Source organism: Vanellus vanellus (assembly GCF_965231255.1).
Source record: "Vanellus vanellus genome assembly, chromosome: 6".
NCBI lineage: Eukaryota > Metazoa > Chordata > Aves > Charadriiformes > Charadriidae > Vanellus > Vanellus vanellus.
Window position 1 is genome coordinate 39628033 of NC_138911.1, and position 22137 is coordinate 39650169.

Below are 22137 nucleotides of genomic sequence, written 5' to 3' on the forward strand. Positions count from 1 at the left end.
TGGAGTAAAACCTTAATCTCCACAAAGCTGGTCTGATTTCTGTATTCTGGATCTTAAATGAGTGATTTAATAAACAATTTTTGTTAATTTTATTTCTGTCTGTCCTGAAGTAATAACACCGCTGAGAAATCATTCCAGCCTGTTCGTCCTGAAGAGTCTTGCTCAATAAATATCAACAAATTAAGCATTATTGAAAGTTGAAGAAATATTGCTCAGAGCAGAATTTGTTTAAAAATTACCCTTTATTACACAAATTATGGATTAATTAGTTATGAGCCTTAATTTGGGCTTGGGAACTTTTTTTTAATTTATTTTTTATCTTTTTAATGATTGAGTCTTTAAAGTCATACTTGGTTTTCAGGAATGACAGGTAGAAAGCAAATTAAAAAAACCCAGAGCCTCCATGGAAATCTGATAAAGTCATTTCACAATGCCATCTGTCAGTATAGTGCTCCCATAGTAATTCAAATATTTTGAAGTGGGATGAACAAAGGCATTAGAAAGGAAGAAGAGCTCTTTCAGTTGAACTAGAATGATTGTCAGTTAAACACATATGATGAGCATCTTACACTGCACCATAGCAGACAGACTGTTAGAGAAGTTCTTAAGTTACTGTCTAAAAGCAGAATGTTCCCTCTAAGACATTTCCACGTGTACCTTCCCCTAATTTCAACAAAAACTCTAAATAGTATATCAACTAGCAACAAGTTGACAGAGCAGATATAGACACATTTTATTTAACTCATATTAAAAACATCTGTCCCTTAATGTCCACCTAATGGACATTAATGTTTCATCCCTTAATGTTTCATCTAAAAGTTCATCTTTGAACCATACAGAGCTCTCAAGCTTTCAACTTTTAACTGGCATTGAAAGAAGAAAAAAAAAAAAGGCAAGAAAAAAGCATATCTAAGTAACACATAGGTTAATTTCAAATTTCAGAATGAATGATTTAATTTCTGAATTATAGGGTTTATTTTTACAGTATCTTTAAATAGAGTTAAGTTACAGTTACTTAATCTCACATTTAGAATGGATGGCCCCATTCTTTCACCGCAATCTACTATAGTATGATACACACAGGACAGTTTATTTTTAAATGCAACCTACAATTTAGTCCAATACATATACATATTCATTAAGTCTGATCAATCTAATCAAAGATGTCCTTGAAAGTATTCTCAAGGAAGACATTAAATCAGCATAAAATGACAATTATAAGCCACACAGCAGAAAGAAAAAGAGGTTAGTGTATATTGAAACACTTCAACACTATGAAAACTCAAATTTTGTACACTTCTAGAAATTTATTCTGAATATCATGACCTTGCAAACTAAATTCTAATGTATGAAAATACAGAATAGAAACTAAGTGTATATACCTGATATTCAGATATCGATGTATTTCTGCACTAAACCTGAAGTATTTTACTTAGAAAGGTAAAAAATACTTTCATTCTTAACTTGACTAATACACTAAACATTAAAACTAAAGCATTTGAACATGAGAATTTTCATCTATTATAGAGAAGAAGATTAAGTATCTGATTTTGTGCGCTGAACAGCCATTTTCCCAATTTAGTTCCACGGCAGTTATTAATGCACAAAACTCAACAGAAGTCCAGAAAGCATAGCTTTCAGAAGAGTAGCATGCTTCTTGTGTGGGATCAGTAATACCTTAGAAAAGGAAGACAAAATATCATGTGTATTCTGTGCACTTAAACATTCTATTACATAACCACAACGTAATGATATTTACAGTACATACACAAAGTAATCTTTATTACTGAATCTTCTACACAATCAGAGCAACAGGACATAAATTCTCCAAATGGCAAAAGAAAAAAAAAATGTATTTCTTCACATTGATAATTTCAACCTTCGGTTCCACTGATGACTTTAAGAAGTTTATTCTCACTTCTCACATATTCATATCAAGATTCTTTCCTCTTCCCTCTCACTTCCCTCAAAACTGAATCTCATGGCAGCAGATACTAATGGAAACGTGTTGAACTACACTCTAACAGAAGAGATGGAAGAAGATGTTTAAAGCGGTAGGAGAAAAGTATCGGTGTTTAGAGAAAAAGTGAATGCATACGCTTAATGAAACAAAGTATTCAGATATTTCAATCTCACTTTGTTTTTATTTTTGCATGGGTTACTCTTTAAAATCAGGAAAGGGAAAGGGGTATTACCTCATAATTCATAAGGTACAGCATCTGCCCAGCTATAATCCTTGGCATTTATAACGTCACAATCAAGACAGATTCTATGAATAGGTTTGGAAAAGAATATAAAATCTCAAAAGTTGCTAAGAAAAGCTTTCTTCATGTAAGGGATCACACAGTTTGGGGCAATTATAGTTATTAACAAATGCTCTGAGTCCAACATGGTAAAATTCTTTCTAGGAAAGAGTTCAAGTATAGAAAACTCTTGATGAGCAGGAACAACATTTTGCATTTGACAGGATATAGAATTAGAAGCAATGAAATTGAAGTGGTGTAATCAGAGAAAGACCTTGGTCAAGTGACTTTGGAAGTAGCTTTTCGAAGAAACAAAAGTAAAGTACCTAGATAAGGTTCTGGTAACCTGTAAAGAAGAACAAGTATTTGAAGGTTTATACAAACAAACAGCAAAGTTTGGACACACGCAATCTGAAATTCCATGGATTGGCTATGCAATTTGACACAAAAGTTACAGTCTTGTAAAGAAAGTGTAGGTTATCCACAGTAACCAAAATAGGTAAGAAGGAAGTGTGGATCAGCTTTAAAACTATTTATTCAAGTTCCAAGTAGAGTATCTATAAGAAGATGAGCACAGTCAAAACAAGATGTCCTAGGAATCAGGGAGAGGAAAACTAGATATGTGAGTCATCGCAAGAAACAAAAAACACAATCCTGACCAAATCCATGTATAAAGTCACTTATATCAAGTAAATAAAGAATTTTAGGAAGGAAATCTCTGGCACACAGACTGAAATGAGATGATGGCAGGCAATTTACCAAATAATAGGAGATATTTGAAGACAAAGTCACAAATGGATAAGTTTCTTGTGGTTGATCATGACTACAGAGCCATATTCAGTAACTGAAAAGAGTGTGAACAAATTGTGTACGTATGTGGTTCAGGAAGAAAAACAGAGAGGGGGAGCAAGAAACAATAGATTCACACAGTTTTAACAAGAGGAAATCACTAACTAATAGAACAAAACCTGTAATGGATGAGCTTCAAAGAAAAGAAAGTTAGGATTAACTCAATATTGGTGTATACCATGTACCAAATTAGTTTTATGCAATTGCTTTGTACAAAATGCATTGAAATGCCGAAAAAAAAATACAGGCTTCTGTTTGCCAAAGACAAAATAACATAGAAACAGGCTTTATTTCTGGGGATTGCAGATAGGAGTTAAAAAAAAAAAAAAAGCACTGATATCCTCCATCTGACAATACATGTATGAATCTGCAGAGAGAGTTCAATAAAAGGTTATAAAGCTGGCCGTAGTTTTTCATGCTCATCTTAATGAGTCATCTACAAATGCCAACTACCTAAAGAAAAAAATAGCAGTATAATACAGTTCCTTAACTAAAAGATATTCTTCATGTTATATATACCTTTTTTTAAATCTATGATGAAAACCTGATCTTAATAATTTTTCATGCTTTGGGTAGTTTTACAGAATGAGTTTGCTATTATGCCTGGAAATATATGTTTTGTTAGTATCACTGCTGACCTTAAGTCAGTACCTATAAAAATAAAAAAAATATTTCAGGGTCTCCTTTGACATTATAGAAGAGGAAAAAGAAAAGTACTTTCCTTCAAGCTACAAAGTCTGATAAGCAGTCATAAAATCGACAAAAGTAGTAAGCTCAGGCAAAAGAAAACAGAATCAAAGAAAAAAATCTTGCCGTATAATTGAAGTAATTATTGAATTGCCTTTTTTTTTTTTACTCCTTTTCTTGCTTTCTGCAAGAGCATTATTTTTTGCTTCTACTCAATTGCTACTTTTATTATTGTCAGAAACATTCATTGGAGTGGAAGCAGACTTATTTTTATTTGTTGAATCTCATGTTAGCCAGTGAAATGTAATGTTAAAAAATAGCAAACCTGATTAAAAAGGAAAACAATTTTATTACTGAACCCATAAACCCACATATAACACAGTATGACAAAATATATAGTCCTAATTTGTCTTGCTATCAGATGTGCACTGCTAACACTGATGAAAGCCTATTTAATCCGCTAGATTTATTTTAATGTGGTTACTGATATGAACAAAAGTGGCATAAAAAAAAAAAGAAGTTAGACTGTAAACTGCAAGAAAGAAAAACAGAATAGGATGATGTAATATTAGAAGAATTTCTCACAAGAATCCTGTGCTGAATTAGAGCAACTTTCCAGCGATATGCCATTTCCTTCCTGTGCCACTCCATACTCCCTGAAAATATATAAAACGGAATGGGTTTTACAGTAGATGGAGTCATGTTAATGTTCAGTTACTCTCTAGGCTTTACGATTCCTTAAGAGCATACCAAAATCTTATTCTACAAACAAATTTACTTTTTACTATGATTCTTCTCTATAGGAACCATAACTGTAACTGTGATAGTACTGCAGACAAACCTGATGCTACCAAGATACAGTCAATGAATGCACTGGAACAACTGTCTGCAGCTCACCCTGTGCTGAAATACTTTTCAGCAACATCACACTGTTAAGAATCCCTCTAAAACTAAAAAAAAAATCTCTTTAAGAATAAGTAAGACTCAAAATTGAGCTACATTTTCTGAGGCAGAAAAAACAATGGGGAGAGTTAGCTTGGTTTCAGAGCAACCAAACTTATAAGTACATGGAATAAAATTTTGGCCTAATTTACATCAATTGGGTATCATTGACTTCAGAAATCTGTTGTTCAAGTCAGACCCTAGGAAAACACTACAATCGCATTCCACACGGTGTCATCCGCTTTGTAGAAGACAGTATTTCAGGAAGCAACCTGCAAGCAACTCCAAAGCGTCTTCCCCTTACTCATATCTAAAAAGCAAAAAACTGTAAACGTATCCACAGAACATCTAGGAATGTTTGGCAGAAAATGATCTTTGAAAATAGATCTGAGGTCCAAATTCAACATTTTAGTATTTTTGTGTACCAATTTGGACTACAGAGACTTTAAGTATCAGTACCTTTACAGGATGGGAATTACAGCTGCCTGCCGCACTCTCCTTCCCAGCAGTATCAGCCAGAGCTCACATTTCCAGTCTGTGATATCTGGTAAAAAATTGAATGGAAGGCCACGTCACTGCTCTGCAGATTTCTGAAACTGAAGTATCTGCTTTTTTTGCCTATGTAATGACTACAAGAGCTCATATGCTGTCTCCTCTCTAACGAGCATATCAGGTTTGAAACAGCTCTCTCAAGTCTAAAAGAACTAAGGGTTTTAGGAAGGTATGGGCTAATAAGCTTTGCGGCTCATGTTGAAAACTAGCGAGTACCAGAAAAAACTCTAATGCTGTATTCAGTTGTCTGGAAAAAACTTGCCACCTTTGTTTAAACAGTATACCTACAATATTCTTGCTAAAGAGAAATGTAGACTTTTTGACTTCCAATGCACTCCTGACCTAGATGAGCACACCAAAGGCCTTTGATTTTTTTCATCTTACTAATTGTTCATCCACTACGAAAGCGATCTAGAGGATTAATGCATTAGCGGAAATGAAGAGAAATTAAAACAGAAGTTTAAACAGAGCTGCCATAGGAAGACTTAAAGGTAAAATTAGATTCCACAATGGAAGACGATACTTTAAGCAGAAGCCTTACAAAATATCCCTGACAAAACTGGGAAATAGAAATTACAACAATTTTTAGATTTGTATCTGTGATCATGAATGTTATAAAAAACATTAAACACTAGACTTACTCATAAGCAAGAATACTTATACTCACAGGGCTTTAACTATGTGCTTTGGAACCTTTGATTTTGTAGCAGGACTTCTGATTTTAGTTTATTTTTATAATACATAGGTACAAAAAATAAAGTGCTTGTTAAAAATAATTCTAATAAAACTTTGCAGGAAAGTAAATTACTGAGATTTTCTTGTTTTGAAGTTAAGTTCTTCAGTTAATGGAGAGAAGCACTGTATACTAATGGTTACTAAATGAACAATCAAATCTTTAAGGGGAACAATTTAAGAACTATAGAACATTAACATCAAGAATTTCCTTCTCTGTACTAGTTATGTTCCAACTAGACTTAAGAATAAAAGCACAGGCTGCATTTTAGTCTAACAAATCCAAATAGTCTCCATGAAAAAAGAGTTACAAAGCAGAAAAGAGATCTTTTTCAAAAGTGAATCACAAACTTTTGTACATATATATGTGTACATTTTCTGATTTTGTAAATCTTCTTTTCAAATAGGCAATCCCTAGCTTTATCAGGTGCTCCTTCAAATTTCAAAACTTTGCAAGAGAAGGCAACTGTCCAAGCATTAAATCCATACAAAATGCTGTTACTGCTGTAACTGCAATAGAAATTGAGCTAGTCATGAGACAAGGAAAATATTCAGAAAACTCATAATTCATATATAAAGAAAATGGATAAAATGATGTGACTTTACTTATTTTTTAGCAAAGCATGTAGGTAAATTGAAACCATGCAGGTTCCTGCAATTAAAAGGACAGATTAAGTTCTCTGGGCTTGGGATTTCTTCAGTTCCAACAACAGCTTTTGGACAGTTCTGTTTTTGACAGTAGAGACAAAAGCCTTCTCAAAAGTTGCAAATAACATGCACATTTTCTTTTCAGGTATGATGTTATATACACAATGATTTAGGTTAGGTGTGAGTGTATATACTATATATGTATTTATTCATTCTACAGGTTCAGTGAATCAGCTGAAAGAGTTTTATTTTCCGTATTTTTTGTGGGAAGAAAAAAATCTTTTCTCTTTGTAGAAAAAGTAATAACAGCTCAGTGTTATTACCAATACTTTCTCTACATTCAGTAAAAAATTGAAAAATACTAATTACTTTGATCATAAGATCCACAGTTTGCTTCACATTAGGTGTTCTGTAAACACATTGAATAAATATGATTCTCCAGCTTAATGAATAAATGCTCATATCTAGACTTTCTCTCCAGAAAAATTTAAAAATATTCCAAAATATTTTTAATGCAGATTTATATGTAATTTAAAATTACTTGATGGAGTTAATGAAGATGCATGTCTAGTTATCTTGCCTGGTTTTATATTTTGACATTGCAGGACTGTCTGTCTTGATCCTGCAAATATTATAATTTAAACTTCACATATATCATAAAGTGCAACTCCCTCATCTAAATGTTTATTTAGAAGTGTGATTATAGTTTTTAATGAAATGTTGACTATTCATTGCCCAATATTTTACTAAATGTATGAAATTGATGCACTACAAGAATGGTTACTCATAATAATAAATTTATTTTTACAAAATTATCAAAATGGTATATTTAAACTTGTTTCAGAACCTATTAAATAGATTTTTTTTTGGAGAAATTGGATGACAAAAGATTCAGGAAAGATAACAGTAAATGTCTGGGGTTGCAACAATTTTCTCACAATTTTTCTTCAATATTAAAATGGACATAAATTTGAAGTGAAAGTACTGAGGAAGGCAAATCTTTCAGTGAACAATATGCATTTAAACAAATACAAACACCGCCGTACTACAGCTACTCCATTTATTAGAGAAGAATTAAAACATTTAGGTACTCATGTATTTATTTCTAATACCGTTAATACGATCTAACAGATAACAGGACAAATACTTCTGTAGAGAAGTTATATCCGTTGCTCCAACAAACAAGCCAAAACGCCATAAAAACAGAACCAATTTATATATTCTATTGGGTTGTAAGGTTATATATCCATTCCACCATTTTACAAGAGACTTAAGTTGTTGGGGTTTTGTTTTGTGTTGTTTTTTTTGTTTTGTTTTGTTTGTTTGTTTGTTTGTTTGTTTTTAATTGGAAGCCAATTTCCATTAAAAAGTTTTAAAATAATGTCTTTCTTTTATCTTAAAAAGAATACAGAGGAAAAAATAGATACATACACACATATAATCTGAATTATTATATTCACTGACAATTTTGGCATACTTTTATATTTCTCATTGTTATACAAATGAGTGGATGTGCTTTATTGGTTATGTATCCTGTACTTTATCATGTACTTTCACAGTATGAAATAATATCTTGTAATATGTCACGGCACATGTGAAATCTAAAAATATTTAAAAGAAGGGATTTGATTTAATTTTCCCATAATAAGCATGGTTTTGCAGAAGTGAACATATAGTTATTTTTGTAATTGGCATCAGGTATTTGAAAACAGATGACTGCTTGCCTCTTTGCCAATATTTATCTAAAACGAAGAGACAAATTTGAAGAGTAGCAAAGACATACAGCCTACAGTCCTTTTTATTATTTTACACCTAAAATTTTCATTTTAAGAAATATTTTGCAGCTGTTTCTAATGCAGTATATGGTATTTAGGTGCAATGGGGAGCAAGGGGCTTTTAAGATTGAAAAAGACTTTGAACAAAACGAGCAACAGAAACCCCCGCTAAACTTGAGGTTACCTTCATAGTAGCACTCAAAGACGTTCTACCTCTACAAAGGGCCAGTACCTACACTGAGGATTTCAATTTAATGATTTACATTTTTATTTCTAGAATCACAGAGTTTCAGAGTTGGAAGGGACCTCTAGAGATCATCTAGTCCAACTCCCCTGCTAAAGCAGGATTGCCCAGAGCACATTACTCAGGACTGCATCCAGGCGGGTCTTGAAAATCTCCAGAGAAGGGGACTCCACCACCTCCCTGGGCAGCCTGTGCCAGTGCTCTGTCACCCTCACCGTAAAGAAGTGTTTCCGTGTATTTGAACGGAACTTCCTGTGTTCTAACTTGTGCCCATTGCCCCTCGTCCTGTCACTGGGAACCATTGAAAAGAGCCTGGCTCAAATTCACACTAGGAATCTGGTACACCTGGAAAAAAGTAGGATAAGACAAGGGACACAAACATATATCGGTCATTCTTTAGGAACATATATCAGTCATGAAGAACAGAAGGAATAATCAGATCAAGAGCTTGAAAGGAAGACAGTAGCGGGATATCATGTGTAACTGCTATTTTTTAGAACTACGCTCAATAAGCATACTCAAACTCATAACTTTAGGTTAATGAACCTATCAAAACAGAACTGGCAGCCTATACACTGGTATTCCTGAAGTCCAATTTCAGCTGAGTTCCTTAACATCAGTATGGCATTAATGACTTCACATCCAAAGCATTCCCCCCTAAGAGTGAGATTGCTGAACTGCAATTTAGTAAAGAATAGAATGCAAATATTCAGAGTCACGCAGTAGCGGCAGTTCAAGAGCATTCACTTCATTTTTTTAAAAGGAAGTACGGTTCAGCATAAAAGACAAGTGTATTTCAAACATTTTTTAATCATGCTGATTTTATTGCCATGTTTGCTTTCTACTTCAGTAATAAAGAAGAAGAGTTGTGCAGTATTTCCTGTTTCTCGACTACTGAAACGGAAACAGAAGAAAATAATTTATAGAAGACAAGGTCCACATACATTACAAATTATTTAGTCTGGCTGCTCTTACACATGTGAATAGAAAACAGAAAAAGGGAGAAAAATTATTGCGAAGTTATTTGCAGCACTGAAGTTCTTCATAACTAAAATGTAACTGAACATAAAATGTTTCACTTTGTGAATAAGGTCAGCCAAAACTTTTTAGATGCAAGTGGGAAAACATTCAAAAGCATTTAGTTTGCAAAGGAACTCCTACTTTTATATAAATATGAATGGACATATATGTTTGCAATTTCATATGCTTTTGGAAAGGCATTTCAGTAATCCTTTTAAACTCAATTGTCTAACACAATTAAGTTTGTTTAATTACAAAATTAAATTGTCTAAATTGTACAATTAACTGAAACTAAATTAGACAATTTAGTTCTCATATTTAAAGCAGAAACTTGTACAGTAGAAGTGAGTCTTCAAACACCTGCTCAGTATTTTGAAAGCCAAATGTAAAGTTACATAAAAAATAACTACCCCGTTATCTCCAAATCCAAGACACACAACCAGCACGTTTATTTGTAATCTGCCTTAGAAAACAAACCCTATGACTTGACAATAATTTATTTTAAAGGCAGTTTATTTTACCATTCTAATCCGAAGACATCCTCATTAAGACACCGCATGCTGTGCAACTAGATTCACAGTAGCGTTGCAAAAATATGCTTCTAAAGATACATTAAGAACAAATTTCCCCGCAGCAATACATTACATCATAGTCTTCTCTTTTGAGTTTGAAATACTAGTGATTATATTTTTTTACGGCTTTTATCACTACATCGTATATTGAGGATCTGGAGGAAATCAAACACTAACAGTCTTATTCTCCTCCACAATAACACATTCTCAATACTGGCAAATGAGACATTCGGTCGAAGACGAAAACTAAAACAAAAGTTGCTTTTTTGTTCTACTACAACATGCCAATCACACAACAGTTGCTTTTCACAGTAAGGGCAGCTTGTATTGCAGTTTAAAACCTACTCCAATAGCAAAATCAAGGACTAATGTGCATCCATAAGGTACCTATCATATGCTTGTACAAGACTGAACTTTGCAACATTTACTACCTCTATTCATTGTTAGGCCACAAAGCTTTCATCTCCTGCTTTGGGACAGGACAAGATTGTACTCCATAACATATTTCAGAGAGAGAAAGTACATGCAGGCATGCACAACACACAATAAAGCCAAAGAATAATCTGAAATGTAACTAAGACAGATGCAACTATAAAGTAAATAGAGATGCTGCCCAGCCCCAAATCCAAGTCGAGATACCAATTGTCAGGGTGACAACAGTGAGAGCTTTAAAGCCTCTTAAGGAGATTCCTGTCTAAGTCAGGACCTGGTGACATAGTTCTCTGCTGCGCCAACTTTTTTTTTTTCTTCTTCTCTTTTTGAAAAAAAAGGGAGCCTAAATGCCCTTCAGTAAAATAGCGACTGCTTGGCAAAGTATATCCAAAGTACGTACAGCATCCCTATGAAATTCACCACTAAGATTCAAGCGAAAAGAGATTTGCGAAAAGAGATTTGCAAAAAGGTCACAAATCAGAACTAGAGCTCCACTAAAATTAGCATATCACTACACAGACTACAGGGTTTAGGAAATGAACAAGCTTTAAAAAGCACCAACACATTACAGTCATATAAAAACGCTGCTGTTTTTAACGTGAGGATCCAGAAACAGTTTCTTGGTTGTGTTTTTTTTTTTTTCCCTAGTGACAGCTAGTGGCTACTTACATACTACTAAACAGATCAGAAACTGTCTACAGCTCACATGACAATAAGCCTAGGACGCCACGCTGCTTGGGGGATGCTAGGAAGAGCCTTTTATTTACTTAGTTTTTGGTTGGAGGGTGCTGTTAAGGTGAGGATATCAGGGGAAGACTATTAGACGTTATTGTTTACAGTTTCAAAGATATATCCCACTCCAATACCTGAAAATTATACAGTTTCAATTGGTGGCGACTGACATTCAGCTTTCCTTCAGGGTGGAAAAGTTTAATGGATTTTGAAAAATTGATTTTAACAAAAGCTGAATGTATGGACTTTATCACAAGTAGATCAGTATTTAGACAACTTCAACTATCTCAAGCTTAGCACTAGTATAAATGAAAAATTTCAACACAGGAGATAATGATGATAAGCCTGGAAGATGGTAGAAACACGAAGAGCTAAAATGTATTTTATTACACTTCAGAAATTTCATTAGTGAGAAAGCATGCTACCACCAGAAAGCATGCAAAATACATTTATACCCATGCTTGTACATTTCTAAACATCATTTAAGTTAATCTAAAAAGATTTTATAAGAAATCTGTTTTGATTTGTAATTACTTGTTTTGATATATTGGCAATTTATACTGATTTTTTATATTTGGAAAAGGTAATAGACAAAATTATTATAAAAACACACTCTTTTTCATCAAATAGTAGAATAGCATATTTCTCAATATAGCTTACCCCAATTTGAAGTGACCACTGGATTTTTTCCAACACATTAAAATAAGCAAAGTTCATATGAAAAAAAAAAATATTCCAAAACACTTTAAAATGATCCCATTGCACAAGTCAAATATGTGTAATTTACTGTAATCAACATGAAGATATTAGAACTTAAAGCATGTAAACACCGCTAATCTAAAATAAAAAGCATGTTGCTGTTTTACCAAAATTTAAACTGTGGCAGTTGCAGCTTTTAATAGTTGTATCTTACTTAACATAGGATACCTTTGGCTTTGTGTATTTTTATTTACAACTTTACTGCATATATATCACAATAAAACAGAAGGCTTGGAGAGTTCTTGCTCTTCTGTTATTTTCTATTAGCCACAAGAACTAAGAGGAAACTGTCAACCTCTGCCCCAAAAAACCAAATTTGATATTCTATTACGTAGCAAATTTGGACTGTCATTAGTAGGTAAAAGCTGATCTTGTTGAAGTTCAAGCTGAAATAGCTCATACTGCTAACACTTTGAAGGCTTCGTTATTATTATATATTATTAAATATTATCTAAAATACTTTCTCTAAACTGGAAAGTAGTAATATCTTCTTAATTGGTTTATCTGGCATTTAGATAACTTTCCAATTACCACAATTTGGTACCCATGTACGACATCCAACTGCTTGTTATTAATTTGGACAGCCAAGGGAAAGCTTAAGTACCAAACAACCATTGGGTTATTTGAGACTGAACGCTCACACAGCCCAGAAGATGCCGTTCCTAACTCGCTTCAAGGACATTGTCAAAGTAGAATGGGAAAAATTAGAATACCTTTAACCATTAACAATACTTAATTGTCAAGAAAAGCATGGAATTCTTTATGCCTCAAGGCTACAAAGTGTGAGTAATTGCAAAGAATGAATCATAGATGGGCTGCTAAGTGCATCAGCCAATGATTATATGCAAGATAATTATGATCTTGTTACAGAGGCTATTAAAGGAAACTAGAGTTGATAATTAAAGACTGTATTACCACCCTCTGAAGGACAACCTTGTCAATATTAGTTAACTCAGGAAATAAAAACATAGCATTTTGAATGAGTCTCTTCATTTGTAAGCAGCAATAACTTATTTTATCTTTGAGAGCAAAATTCTAAAAAAGTCTCCGAAAAATACACCTGTAAGATTTGTTCAACATTGAACTGATTTATGAGATGAGAATATTAAATCTTAACTGCAAAAGATTTTGAAGACACAGATATCGTATTAGTTGACATACTTCTGATGCATAAAAGCCATTAAAGATGCTTCAGGACACCTTTATTCAAGTGCTATAGACATCAAAACCATTATTTTTTTTTAATATAAGTTCAGTATTACACAGCCTGAAATCGTGCTCGAAACCCTTCCTTGATGAGGTATGTAATACATAATATATAAACACTAGAAATATAAATGTATACTGCAAATGAGGTTTTATCACGCCTTCTGATAGTCCCATAGGGAAACAATATTCATATGAAATGAAGTCGGAAATAATTCTTATTCAGATTGTTCTAAAGACACTAAGAAGCTAGTTGTGATGTGAAAATTTGGCTAAACATTGTATTACCTGGCCATTCAGTGTCCCCACACGCCTAATGTTTCACACTGTGAAATGTAAACACAGTAGTTCTTCCAAAACAACTAAATTATCTCAAGATAATGAAGCTTAACTGGAGAAAATGCATTCCCTGTTATAAAAGAAAAAGGAGTCACCAGTTTTAACAAACCAAATGTAAACTTGCAGTACAAGTGACACATCCGTGGACACCCTAGTTAGAAGAACAAGAACATTTACACTCAGGAAGAGTATAAAGTTCTCAGGACTCCTGCTTTCACCTGTAAGGTCACACCATGCACTAATCCACAGCATTTCACACACTTTAAACGATCATATTTGTTACTGCAATTTACTGAATCTAGGTAATAAAAAGATTATTCATTATGAAATGCAGAAATCTATCTTTGTACAAATGCAAGTAACTATCAGCATGTTACACTGATGACAACTCTCTACACCGACTTTACACCATGTAAAGAGTCAAATTCAAGGTCACTGGCCTAGCATCCAATCCCTTTGAAATGGTTTTAAGATACTTATCTCTTCAGGAGTATTTTTTCCCCCACAAGCATCAAGCAGCTGACCGAGTGTGGCAGACAAAATGAAAACTCATTAAAAAAACCCACACGCAATTCACCCTTGCTAACTACACACCACAGACTCAAAAATGAAGTAAAACAGGCTTAACACCCAATGACCATTTTCTTATAGTCATATCTGAATGGAAAGGAGTGCAGGAAAGCTTAGTTTTGGGGTTTTAGTTTTGTTGGGTTTTTTTTGGTTTGGTTTTTTTTTTTTTTTTTTTTTTCCTTCCTGGAGTTAAGTAAAATGTACACAATAACTCAACAGGCAAGAGCTGTAAGCTTGGGCACCACTTAAGATAGCACCAAACAAAAAGCAAACAGTAAAAGTCACGAAATCTTAGTGTTTAAAAACCTTAGAGAGTTCATTTTATAACAATGATCCTACCATACTTCTCCGATAACTTCTGCTTCAGAAGTTATTTAGGCTAGTTAATGAATAGCCTCAAGTGGTAATTCCAGTCTTGGTTTTATATGGGATTAGATGAATGCAGCAAGATCCAAGACAACAGTAACTACTGGGTAGAGAGAAAAGCATTCTAGTCAGTACATGGGAATTCAGAGGGAATGGATAAAGTGCAAGTCTGACGGTTTATCCTAGATAAACCTAAACAAAATTCTAAAATTAAGTCTCAGAAATCCTATCTATTCCTGTTTCGTTTATCTGACTACCACCTTCCATATCATATTGCTGTCATTAGGACAAGTTGTTCCCACTCACATCTTAATTTCTGTAACTATCAGGGCGGTCATTGAGGTAATTTAGCTCAACCATGGGAAGATTCAGGCATCTAAAACAAATATTTTTCCTAAAAGGCCAAAAGATGGAAAGGTAAAACAGAATGGTCTACCTAGATAAAAACGCTAACGTTCAAGTTATCAGGTAACTTTCTACAAAATGAGAAAAAACGTGTTTGTTAATTAGGCCTTTAGTATTAGAATACATTTAACATGGCTTTACCGCACTAGTTAATAACAGAGCTTCCAAACAGAGATCCATTAGCATACTTGCTATCAAGTCTAAATAAATTCTCAGTAATTATCACTGGCCAAGGCAAAATGAAGTATAACTTCAACATACCAAAGACTTAATTGGTCAAAGCCAGATGAGTCAGCTAGAGAAGGCAGGACGCTTGCAGACCTCTGTCATCACTCCAGAATACCAAATTAGTATAAATCTATTCAGTGTACCCCATGAAACATATGGAAAATCGCTCACCAAAAAGTTTAATTTAAATCTCAAGTATAATTAATGAAAATTGGATCCATTGCTCAGAAATCTTATACAGCATATTTTGGTCCTGTAAGTTTTTTGCAATTACACTTACAGAAGTGCAAAAATTATGCTGCACTGGGCTCAGAAGTTAAATAAGATCAGGAAATTCAAAAGTTTATCTGCAGAATCTTTCATCATTGATGCATTGATCTTCTCACGTTGCTTATCAAATGACCGTGATTTTTAACAAACCAACATACAAAGGAGAGAGATATATGTAACTGTCAAACTGTCAATAGTTACAGGCAAAAGTCTTCTTCACATTGTACTATAGAACCAGTAGAAAACACATGCTACAGTGATCATACAGAGATGATTTTAGAGTGAAAGTGGGGACTCCTGGCAAAAACTGAGTAATACAATACCATAAAAGCAAAGTATCAAGGCACTCGCTCATCTCCCAAAACAGAGACCTTCTGACAAGTTTTCTTTTATGATGTTTTCTTTTATGATGCAGCCTTAATATTAACAGAGTTCATTTAAAATTTCTACATATGAGTTTCTGAAATGGCAATGATGAATTATTGCCTTTTTTCTGCCTTTTTGTAAACGAGTTCAACTTCAAAACTTCAAGTCTTGCTTAGCAACTCTGCAGGTGAAGTAGGGACCTTAAATACTTCAATCTCATGTTTGCTGCTAGAACGTGGCAAGTTCTTAAGCAACATTCAAGAACCTACACAGAAAATATAGATTGGTTCAGAAGGACAGACAGACGAGTGGCGGCTTGTGGGGAGGGAACACAAAAGAATGCTACTCTACAAAATCCTCAGTACTATATCTTCTTCTTCCTTCAGAGATATTCAGAAATTATATTGCACAGGTCCTCTATAGCTGTTCTCCCTTTGCTATGGCAGTTCCACTGTAACTGTGTGACCTTGGTTATAAGAAGATTTCATTATTCCTTTTATGCTGTGATTTTCTACATTTTCCATCAGTCATCTAATAAAACAGTAGCAGTTATTGCATGTAATCAACAATAGATTAAGAATACAATATTAATATTACCAGAAAGACTTTTGTGTTTAATTCTCTGCCTGAAAAGGAAACAAATGGTTTTCCTATTTTAAGCAGTGTAACAGCTTCTGAAAGTCTCCAAAGGGACTCTCTTAATAGCAAGCTTCTTCAAATGGCTGTGCACCTGTAGTCCATTCACTTTATTTATAAGCGTACAGCATCTACCGCAGAAGATTAAAACTTCTAACCTAATTTTTGAAGTGATCTGAGACTACGCTTACAGTGAGAGGGTTTTGCCATCATTTAATTACTGGGCTGGATTGGATACAGTTTATTCTGCAGAACGAATACTATTCAGACTATAGTTTAGATACTTGCTTTTAGCTAAAATGTTACTTTTTGTTGTATGATTTGTCCCTTGTCACTTTTTTTTTGCAAGCTCATTTTCAGAACGGAAACTTTGATGCAAGAACTGTATCCTCATAGCTAAGTAAAATTATCTATTATCCTCAATGCATTAACCAATAAAATATGATTTTTTTAATTACCAAAGACTACTTTTAGAAGCGTATCTACAGAGTATTAAAAGTCAGCTAATGGGGAACAAAATTATACATAAAGAAAACACACTAAATTGTGCTTTTGTAAATAAGTACGTACTAAATAAGCATATATTAAATAAAATCATAAAGTAAATGTATAAGAAAACACAATCTGAGAATCTAAAGATTCATGATCTTTCTATATGCGTGCATCATCCAAAACCAGGAAAATAATAAAGGAGTAAGCAAAACTAATTTTATTTTAAATTGGACTTTATCATTGCTAAGTACATGAATGCATGTTACTGTTTTTATTTTTGAAAACTTATGTAACTATTAAAAAAAAAAATGAACGTAAGTTCATGAAGTAAGCCATTACAATAGTAAACATTTCTGTGTCAAATGCAGATACGGACATATCTGCTCAATACAATAAATCTAACTCTAAATCAAAACTGCATCCATCCTATACATGCATCCATGTGTGTATGAAAGACTGCGAGACAGAGCACATGCAGCTGAATCTAAGAGGCAGACTGGATGCAGGACTGCTTACTGCAGAAAATTCTGCAAGTTGCCTAAGTGTAAAAGGAAAACGTGTGTTATCAATAATTATTGAAAGTGCAAAATTCTCAACACAGCATGCTATCACTTAAGACTACACACAAGTATACTTTCATGTCCTCTGTGAAACCAAACCAAAAATAGCAGCAAATGCATGATCTTTTCTCGCAGACTTTGCATAAGTATTTTTTCCATGCTGCTTATACAGAAAACGTTTAATTAATATGGGACCTAAACAGATGAGTCTAAGGACTCGGCACATGGTCCAAAATCAAACTTAGAAACAAAGGCCAACCAATAGGTCCGAGATATCATTCAAGGGAGTTTTCGTATCAAATGGATTTCTTCTGATTTGCAACTTACTTCTTGAAGTCATCAATGCACTATTATGAAGATCCTCTATACTATATCGCTTTCATAAATTCAGGCTCTCAAATTAATATCCCACTGTTTGCTTTCATTAGGTCAAGATTTTGAAAACGGGTGTGGGGGGAGAGACTACTGTTCTTACTCCTATTTATCCACATTAGCAGGTCATTGTCTGCAAACCCAAACATAAAGCAGTTTATGCAGGTTTTGGGGTTTTATTTTGTGTGGTTTTTTTTTTTTTTTTTTTTTTAAATAAATCTTTTAATCTTAATTGCAACAAAATGACCAGCATTGCCTGGTAAAATCCCAACCCATCAACATTAAAGCAGTCATGGCTTTATTGATGTTGCAGTCCATACTCAGTGCAAGAGAATAATAATGCAGTGCCGTAAGTATAAGAATCTAGCTCCTACTGAAAGCACATGAAATGTTCTAATTAGTCAAACAAGAATGGGTTATAAATGCAGTTGTGCAAAATCAGAGTTAATCTTAATGAAAACAAAAACGTGAGATAAAAAGTGTGAAAAATTTGATTGCATGCACCTTACAAAACAAGGTGAGCTAAATCACAGTTGCAAATCTAAAGGTATTTAAAGTGGCACTTATCTATGGTAAGTATTTAAAAAAATTAACACCAAATACATTAAATATAAAATAACTTCAATATTTATTTACAATTTCAGGCCAATATTTGTACAGAAAAATACATTAATTTCCTTAAGTGAACAATTCTTTTGAAAGGGGAATGTGTTAGATGACTGATTGTTTCAATCTTGAGTCTTTATGCTCCCCTGAAAGTATTCAAATATTAAAAATATTTCTGAACCTGATGCGAGTACAATTCCAAATAAAAATTTTCAGTGACTGAAATTCTAATCATTTTAGCTCCTTCATAAAAGTGTCTTACAAATTATTACAAATGATTCTCTGATCTTGGAATTTGATGAATAGTTTACAGAAATGAGCTAAAAATAAGTCAGTGTTAAAAGGTAGGGTTGCCAGTTCTTTCATGGTCCCAGAAAACGTAGAGGAAGTTGGCAGGATCAGCTCAGCTCCACTGTGCTCCTGAAAAATATAAAATACCAGTGTCCACTGGATCATTGGGTCCTTAGCACTCTAGTACTATTTATGAAAAAGATTTTGGTGATGACCGTAATGGTGCTTTAAAATATGGAGTAAGACAGACTTGTCAGTAGGCATGACCTTTCTTTTTAAGGGTTCATAACCTAAATACACATTAATTATAAATTAAGGGTAAGTGCTTTGCATAATGATAAACATATTAGGACCTCACCTTCGGGCATTATTACATAAATAGAGAAAAAATGTTAGGAAAAACTGAACCGAATTAAAAAAAAAAAAAAACTAAGTGAAGACTGTATACACCTGTTTCATTCCATTTTTATCTAATGAAATTACATTTTAAGTGTTAATCTCACATATACACCAGCAATATCTAACTGAAACTAAGGCTGAGAGCCTCCAAAAGGCTCACAAAAACTCTCCCCTCAATGCAATCAAGTAGCATAATTCCTTTGATGGCAGCAAATCCAAGCTTAATAAGAGTACAAAGCACTGGCACCTCGCTATTAGTATCTAGATATGTTAACTAAACGAGGACTTCAAAACATCCAGGGAAAACTGCCAGGGGAATCTGGATCTGGAGATGGCACCACTAGAAGTCCTGCTGGACAAGCCCTCTTACAACTAGAATCATAGCTGAAACGGTATCAGCATTGTAAAGTCAAAGATTTAGCCAAAAAACTCTGGCTTGGAAAAAGGGCTCTAAAATAAAAATAAGATACAAATGAATCATTCTAAAGAGCAGAGTCAGAATCCTTATCGTTCTGTACCTGCTCAGCTACTGTCATCACAGCAACCAAAGCGCTTCTGTACACTGAAGCACACAGATTCAATAAATTTGTTACTTAACAGCAGCTTCCTAAGGAAGTCCTTCGGTATTCCGGTTACTCAAAACCAGCCAAATTCTGTGGTGACCTAAAAAGAATTTACCTAAGTTTGAATCGATTTTTAAAGTAGTATTGTAAATCTGTAAAAATAGGTACATATTTTGCTATACAACATAGCAGTTGCTACATAACAGTGCCTATTAAAAGCAAAAAGATTACAGGAGTTAAACAAAATTTCCATACATACCTCACTGCTCAATAAAACACATATAATGTTATATCCTGTTAAGACACTCAATTGCAATACAAATTTAAAACCCGGACTACAGTGTTGTCCCTGATCAATACTGCAAAGCAGGTAGATATACCAAGCAAAATGAAAAAAAAAAAAAAACAACCTTTAAATATTGATATTGAACTTAGTATTTAAACTATCTCAATTTCTCTACCAGCACTAAAATAGTCACATGTAATTATCTTAAGATTCAAATTTGGTTTTAAATGAAGCTTTTACTATCGCAAGAAAATGTACCGCACTTCAATTCTGTCTACCGAACAAGGAAAATGTACTAATTCAACCTCTCTCATCACAGTGCACCAACACAGATACTACAATGCCACGAATTTCTCGATACGCGAAGTGGGTTCCAGAGCTTGCATATTCTTGCTGCACTTCCTTTTTTTGGTATCCATCATGGGAATGCCAACAGGCAGATAATAGAGGCCGCAAACCTAATTTACAATACGCTATGCAACTCCTTGTTTACCAACTGCAAACAGATGTTTTAGCAGAATAAAAAGTTCTGTATAAGAGCTTCTTAAATTTGGAAGAGTCTTTTGACTTTGAAAGGAAAAAGGGCGCAACTTCCAATGTCTCAATTCCTCAACATACCAGAAAAGAAAAAGGACCAACCATAAAAACAAGAGATTTAAGAATGAGATCATCTTCCAATTTCATTCTATCTGTTACATAAACCAATTGAGTTTGATTTTTCAACTTCCACAAGCATCAAATTGGGCGAAATCTTCACCCCCACTACAGTAATAACCAACACAGCAAAAGAGCTGTGATTCTACCCTGTAAAATAGTCATGGCACAGTTTAATAGCTTGAGTGGTGTTAAAGTACATACAAACAATTGTAAGAACGCTCTTCTGAAATTATATCTTCTGGGGGAAAAAAAATAAAACAAGCAACAAACCCAACAAGCACAACCAACATTTCAACTGAGCACTGAGTGAGTTTTAAATCAAAGATAGTGAGCCTTGCAACATGGAGACTAATTCTTGATTGCCAGGACTTACTCAGCCCACAGCCTTTACTTTTAGGCATTGATAGAAAACTGGCTACAACCTCATGAATTATCCTCCCAAACTATTTCCAGCTACTGCCCGAGACCTCCAGTTCCTTTCTCATTCTGTGACCTGAGCATCATGGTCCTGGGCAATTGGCTGTAGGTGGCTCTGCCTGAGCAGGGAGGTGGGACAAGACCTCCAGAGGTCCCTTCCAACCTCAGTTACTCTGTGATACTATAAATAGGGCTGTATGTCAAACTTCGTAACAGGTATTTAAATACAGCAAAATAATACAAGCAGGGCTAATACCAATTCTTACTACCGAAGTTGCCAAACTCAGTACCTCCATCTGACTGAATTCGATTTCGTTAGCACAAGTAAATATTTCTGTTTACAAGTAAGGTTAAAAGCTAGCAGGACTCTTATGCAAAAGACACATAAAAGTAAGAACCTACATGGAGAAGGCAACTGAAATAGATTTGAGCTTACCCATAGAAATTTAACACCTTTATTTCTCAACTTTGCATCTCCATCTTAATTTAGCCTAGGTCTAGGCTAAAATAGTATAGGGAGAGGTCTAAAAAATAGTATAGAATATCCACTTAGGAGTACGTAGAATTTACACTGACTAAAATAGGAAGGGGGTAAGCAATAAATTGGTGAAGTAAACATGAAAAATGTTACATAAACAAAATAAATATAAACTAAGATGCACTATTTAACCTAACTAAAACATGCTGTCTTTAATTTACCATGTATTATAGTGCAAGAACAAATTCTAAATATTGGTTCAGTCAAAATACTGTTTTCTCTTTATCTGTGCTAATTCAGGAATTTTTAAAAAAAATGAAGCGAGATGGACCTCTCACACAGACATCTTTACCTGGCATAGAAGGAAAGAGGTGTCTCAAAATGGCCAAGGAATAAAGGAAGCTTATTTTAGAAAGAAAGGTTGTGCAATTCATTCTGATAGC

The 22137-nt window shown here is 34.0% G+C and overlaps 1 protein-coding gene across 1 annotated transcript in view; it reads right to left on the bottom strand.

Moving 5' to 3' along the window:
* NOVA1 (NOVA alternative splicing regulator 1) overlaps positions 1 to 22137 on the bottom strand; it is a 161408-nt gene that overhangs the window by 94731 nt on the left and 44540 nt on the right. The window lies entirely within an intron of this gene.